Here is a 6,544-nt window from a genome sequence, read left to right as displayed (position 1 = left end):
TTGAGACCTCCTTTTGGATTCATGAGTTATTTAGAAAGGTATCGTTTAGTTTCCAAATATTTGGAGATCTTCCAGATATCTTTCTTATGTTGGTTTCTAGTACAATTCTGTAATGATCTGAGAACATACTTGGTATCATGTCTGTTCTTTTAAATTTGTTAAAGTTTGTTTTGTGACCCAGAATTTGGTCTATTTTGGTGAATGTTCCATGTGCACTTAAGAAGAACGTATATTCTGGGGCCGGCCTGGTGGCGCAAGAGGTTAAGTGCGAGCGCTCCGCTGCCATGGCCCGGGGTTCGCGGGTTGGGATCCTGGGCGCGCACAGGCGCACCGCTTGGCAGGCTATGCTGTGGCGGCATCCCATATAAAATGGAGGAAGATGGGCACAGATCTTAGCCCAGCGCCAGTCTTCCTCAGCAAAAAAAGAGGAGGATCGGCAGATGTTAGCACAGGGCTGATCTCCCTCACAAAAAAAAAAAAAAGAAGAATGTATTTTCTGAAGTTCTTTGGTGGAGTGATAAATGTCAATTAGGTCAAGTTGGTTGATAGTGTTGTTCATATCGTTTATACCCTTACTGATTTTTTTTTTGGCCTGTGTGTTCTATTAATAACTACAAAGATGTATTGGAGTCACCAATGATAATTGTGGCTTTGTCTATTTGTCCTCTCAGATTCATCAGTTTTTGCCTCATGTATTTTGAAATTCTGCTATTAGGTGTGTACACCTTTAGGACTGTTACGTTGACTTGGAGAACGTACCCCTTTATCATTATGTAATGTTATACTTTATTTCTGATACTATTTCTTGTTTTGAAGTCTCTTTGACTGAATTTAATGTGCCTACTCCAGCTTAGGTTTTTCGTGAGGGACCGGGCTGATAGTGTTTGCATGGTATACGCTTTTACTTTTAACTTAATGCATGTCTTTATATTTAAAGTGAGTCTCCCGTAGACAACGTATAACTGAGTCTTGTTTCTACAGCCAATCTAACAATCTTTTCCTCGTAACTAATGTATTTAGACATTTAAAGTAGTTATTATTATGGCTGGATTAAAATCTACTGCCTTGCTAGCGGTTTTCTACTTGTTCCATTTGTTTTTTCTTGCCTTTTTGTTCACTTTCTGCCTTCTCTGAATTATTAAGCACTTTTATGATTCCATTTTCTCTCCTCTAATTACTTATTATTTATACCTCTTTTTTAAACAACTGATAATCAATTTATTAAAATAGTTGATTTAAGCATCTGCAACGGTGACTTCAGTCTCTGCTCCTGGCTCCATACTGATTGAAGTAAGCGGTTCAACGATCTTGGAAGGACCTTACAAGTCAATGAACCACCTGTGGATTCTCACCTGGAAATGATCCAAGTCTCAGAACCTTCACTACCGGGACTTTTTCTCATAGGGATTCTCAGTCTTGGTAGGCATCCGATCTGGTCCTTTCACTCTGAGGTTCCTTTCCTTTGCACTTCTGATCAAGTGAGGACACCCCTTCTCCAGGAATTTCACATTGTAGCTGGTTAGGATAATTCTAATTCAGTGAACCACCACCTTGGGTCCAGTGGTGTCTTTCCGGTATCTTTATTATTTTTTTTGGTGAGGAAGATTGGCCTTGAGCTAACATCTGCCAATCTTCCTCTTTTTGCTGAGGAAGACTGGCCCTGGGCTAACATCCATGCCCATCTTCCTCCACTTTATATGGGACGCCACCACAGCATGGCTTGATAAGCAGTGCGTCGGTGCGCGCCCGGGATCCGAACCGGCGAATCCTGGGCGGCTGCAGCAGAGCGTGTGCACTTAACTGCTTGCGCCACCAGGCCGGCCGCCCTATGTCATTTTAAACCGTGGGTTTTCTTCCCTCTTCATATAACTTATATAAGTTTTTTGTTGAAAGTTAGACATATTATACAAGACAATAGATATTGAGATAAATAATGGTTATGCTGGAAATGAGCACACCCTTCCTTCTGCTGGCTGTCAGTGCAGGGGTTCGTGTCAATCTAGTCAGGAGCTGGGCTGTGTTTAAAGCTTGCTTCCAGTTCTGCCGTGGGTGTCCCTACTTGGCTTAGGCTTTTTCCCTTGTGCAACAGAGGATCTGTCTCTTGCAGCTCTCCCAGCTGTATTCCACTCTTAATTGTATCTGACACTTGACAGGGTGTTGGAGGTGGGGGAGTAGGGGAAGGAGGTGTTGTCTGATGTTCTTATTCAGCCTCAGATTTAGGCAGGCATTGTGAACCTAGATCTTGGGGCTGTGACATTCTCAAGTACTCCTTCTCCTTCTCCAGGGGTAATGCTGGGCCTCCACAGAGTCCCACCCCTCTCCCAGGGGCCTCAGTCTACACTTTTGTTCTCTTTTCCCTGCATATTAAGGCTTTTGTTCCTTTGAGATGATACAGAAGATGAATCTGGCAGTGTTTCAGCAGTGGCTTCTGTTCCCTCCCCTGCTCCGGCCAGTATCACAGGAAAAGTTTTCTTAGGCATTGCCCCAATCTTCCCTGTGAGTTCCTAGAGGAAAATCCTTCGAGAGAGTGTGACCCCTGTCACACATGTCTGCAGCCCCCAGGGACTTCTGACTCCCACCCAGCCTTTAGCAATTCATTAAAAATTTCTAGCTGAATCTTCTTTTTGGCTTATATGGAGGTTGGCAACATCGTTTTTTGCAAGCACTTGTCTCTCCCCATATTTCAGAGTAGTTTTTTGCCCTGCAATCTCATTTCTCTCAAGGGTTCAAGGAAAGTCATTAATTTCCAGCTTGTCAGCTTTTTTTCTTGTTGTTCAGGCAGGAGTGATAGTCTTTTCAGCGTCGTTCATCTCCAAGCTGAAATATGAAGTCTTTTTCTACAAAGAGGCAATTTGAGCCATCCCTCATAGTTCTCATAAAACAGTGAAATAAGCATAGGTTAAAAGGCCTACAAGTTTTTAAAAGGAAAAAAAAACTAGTTTCCAGTTCCTGCCATGTAATTAATTAAATAGGATTGTGACTTCAAACAGGAAAACTGGACTGATAAGACTTATTAGACCCACCACCCCAAAAGGATAAAATGATACAACTACGTGAAAGTGAGCTGGAAATTAAAAATAAGATATGGGACAAATGCAAAATATGAGCTTATATTTTATCTTTAGTTGAAGATTGTGTGGTTAAAAACAAAATAGGTGTTTCACATCTGGCCACATACAGATTCAGATCAGTTCAGCAACATTTAATGACCACCTACTGTACGCCATACTTTGTCCTAGTCATTTCTCCATCTGAGGAATGACTAGGACACAATCTGTGCCTTCAAGGAGTTTTTAGTCCAGCAGAGAAGACAAATATGTGTTTAATTTGACTCAATCATTTAATTATAACTATCTGAAACTAACATCTGTCCACTGGCTTTTTAGAAGAAAACTGAGTAACACAATATACACATATGAAAATAAATTTTTTTACAATTAAATTATTCCACATTAGGATACTGTTCTAAATCAGAAAAAAATGACAACTGATTTTCTCTCAAAATATCACCCTGATTATAACTTCATCAAATAGATAAAAACTCTTCTTAGAGCTAAAGGAATATTTTACTCTTTAAACAATTAATTTATATCTCAGATACTGCAGTAGCATGCTTTAAAGAGTTAAAACATGTCATCACCAGGAAAATGACACTAATAATACTTTATTTTTAAACAGAAACAACATGTTAATGTATTACTTGGGTAGCTCCTTAAATGATCTACCCTTTTTTCCCAGTAGGTCATTTATAATCGAGGGGCTCCTACAGCTGAAGAGTTAGATGCAAAAACATGTGTTCAAAGTTGAGACAGGAATGGCAAATGGCCACATTCTTAAGATCACGCAATTGAGTGAACTGGGGAATTCAATACCTAAGCAGATGACAAGTTCAAGGATGACCCTGTTTTAGCAAAAGCTGTTGGAACACATGAAACCATCTGATTTTGAATTTTCACGTGAATCATTTTGGAGCACAAGGATTAATGAATGTATGAGAATGTGTCCTTGGATTAGCATGCATTCCTACAGAATGAGAATAAGAAATATGAGAAATATTAAGAAGAAAACAAATGCAGCATTGTTAATTTCTTACTATGTGACTAAAAGACTTGAAGCAAAGGATTTGAGTGACTTCAATGGTGGGTTACTTTCCCACAATGCACCTGCATGCAAAAGACAACTGTAAACAGTATATGAATCTGTTTAGAGTCAGAAATATTCACAAGATACCATCAAATATGGCTCAATCCCCTTTATGCACCGCTAGTTTTGTTTTCTGGCACTAACGAGATTAAAAATTCAAACCTGCTTATGCATTGGGCTAAACAGTAGGATTACCTAAAAACAAATCTCTATCTATCTATATATATAAAATTATGAACTACACACTTTGAGAGCATTTTGGATGTTAAAAAATATTTGAGATTAAATCGATTGTGTAATTTAAAACAGTTGGTATATGAAAAAACTCTATCTTCAGTTCATGCGACTTATTTCATCAAATATTACAATAAATGATGAGCTAAATATTCAATATAAGTAATTCAGACCCTGCTCTGTTTATAACAAGGGCAAGTCAGTGGTCTGCGAGAATTGTGAACTTCGCTATTGTTCAGGGTCAATCTGAACAGGGGCACCAGCTGTTCTATTAGATAATGTCTTGGATAAAGTCACTCTTGAATGAAAATTTTCACACTTTGTAATAATAATGCATCACTACTGAAAAAAAAAAAACAAAAAAACAACGATGATGACAAATATCTGAGATAATCCGGAAACAAATTCTTTTCCATGACCAAATTTATTTTCTAAGCCGAGAAAGAAATAATTAGCATTTTGCCAAACTCCATGCTTCTGCAACAGTTTAGAAATTAACAATACAGTATTAGTACAATGAGAACATGTATTCAAAGTGCAAAAGCAGTTAATTTACAGTGACCTTATCTCCCACTTTAAGGAGAAATAAAAACGATTGAACAGACCTATTTGACAATAACTTGGAAAAATTAGGGAGGCCATGCAATGCACGTATTGATATTGGAATTGTTTCTTGTTGCTTATTCTAAAAGTGTCATTCTTTCATCTTCCAAACACCTATCAATTGGTAATGAGAGGAAAGGAAAAATACTCTTGTTCATGATAGAAACACAGGTGGGAATATTAATAAACTTATTCTGATGGCAGTGGTGGTAATGGGATTTAAAGAATATATTTTACTTGTGCAGCCAAAACATGCTTACCAGTTGAAAAGTTAGCTATATAGATGAGAGATTGTTTGTATATTTTCTTTTTATATTGCAGATTTTCTTTATAGATGGCACAAAATCACACAATAGTTTGCTAAATTTCCTTCACCCAAGTCATAATGATTACTGAGAATTGAGTAGCAATGTTGGAGATTTGCTAATAGTAAATCATGTTCTTTATTCCAACTGTGGCTTTACAATGATTTGAATTATGCTGAGATTCTGTTCTAGACAATTTGAAATCAAACATGAGAATATTAATTTCTTGCAACCAAGACATCTCATACCACAATATGATACGCATGGCTGCCATAAAGTAATAGCCGAGCAACATTTTTTAAGCAGAGAGCAGTTAGTGTTCTTTTTCAAGGCAGATGTTTCCCAGATTTGCTATTGTCACTCATTAAGAAAGTAAGACGTCTGTGAGTTATGATAATGTGAGGTACGATATCATATATGCCATCTCATCCATAAAACACCACAAATTTTCTCCCCTAATTCTCTCCTCTGCTTGCTTTAATTGGTTCAGTATGACTGTTTTTCCGTTAGTGTAGAAATGCTTATTTTGTCTGTGATAAAATGTACCCAAACAGAAAAAATAGGTAGGCAGTGGGAATGTTGATAAAGGGGAAGGGGGGTAGGAATTCTAGTTAACAGGACTCGTTATATATTCAAAAATCACATTATTTTAAAGTAATTGTGAAGGAAAATTACTTTGTGTATTTTATGAGACTTATTTAGCATGCATACTCGAATGCGGGGAACAAGGTATATATTTTGCAGGAATTCAAAGCACTGTAACAATACTATCCAATGAACATGTCTATGTAAGAGAATAGAGGGGGTCTTACTCTGTAGCTTTCTATAGTGAACATGGTTCAACTGGCTTGATGGTGACAATGGAACACTTGAACGATGAGACAGAACAAAACCTGGATATTTTTCCCTCCTAGAAATTGAGTTTAATGCCTGAATTATCAGAAAAATAACGTAGTAATATTCCAATGGGTGATTGTAATATTCAACCTAATATATGGCTTCTCAAAGCTATATCCATACCTAAATTGATCTTAAAATTTAAAGATAGATGAAATATATAATACCTTGTTTAATAATCTGTTGTTGACCCGAATGACATTACTATCAATTTAAAAAATATAATAAAAAAATTTATCACTTTTCTTTCATTTCTTCCAAATATTTCAGTTGAAATATCTTCATTTAAAAAAAAGTTACCTCAAGGGGCTGGCTCAGTGGCATAGCAGTTAAGTTCACACGCTCCTCTTCAGTGGCCTGGG

General features: G+C 37.4%; 1 pseudogene; it reads right to left on the bottom strand.

Annotated features, from left to right (window-relative positions):
* Positions 1–1,235: 1,235 nt before the first annotated feature.
* On the bottom strand, positions 1,236–1,758 carry LOC131396668 (small ribosomal subunit protein uS10-like; annotated as a pseudogene).
* Between the last annotated feature and the right edge of the window lie 4,786 nt (positions 1,759–6,544).

The sequence above is a fragment of the Diceros bicornis genome, chromosome 33 (assembly GCF_020826845.1).
Source record: "Diceros bicornis minor isolate mBicDic1 chromosome 33, mDicBic1.mat.cur, whole genome shotgun sequence".
In the NCBI taxonomy this organism is placed as follows: domain Eukaryota; kingdom Metazoa; phylum Chordata; class Mammalia; order Perissodactyla; family Rhinocerotidae; genus Diceros; species Diceros bicornis.
This window is presented reverse-complemented; position numbering and strand designations above follow the sequence as displayed.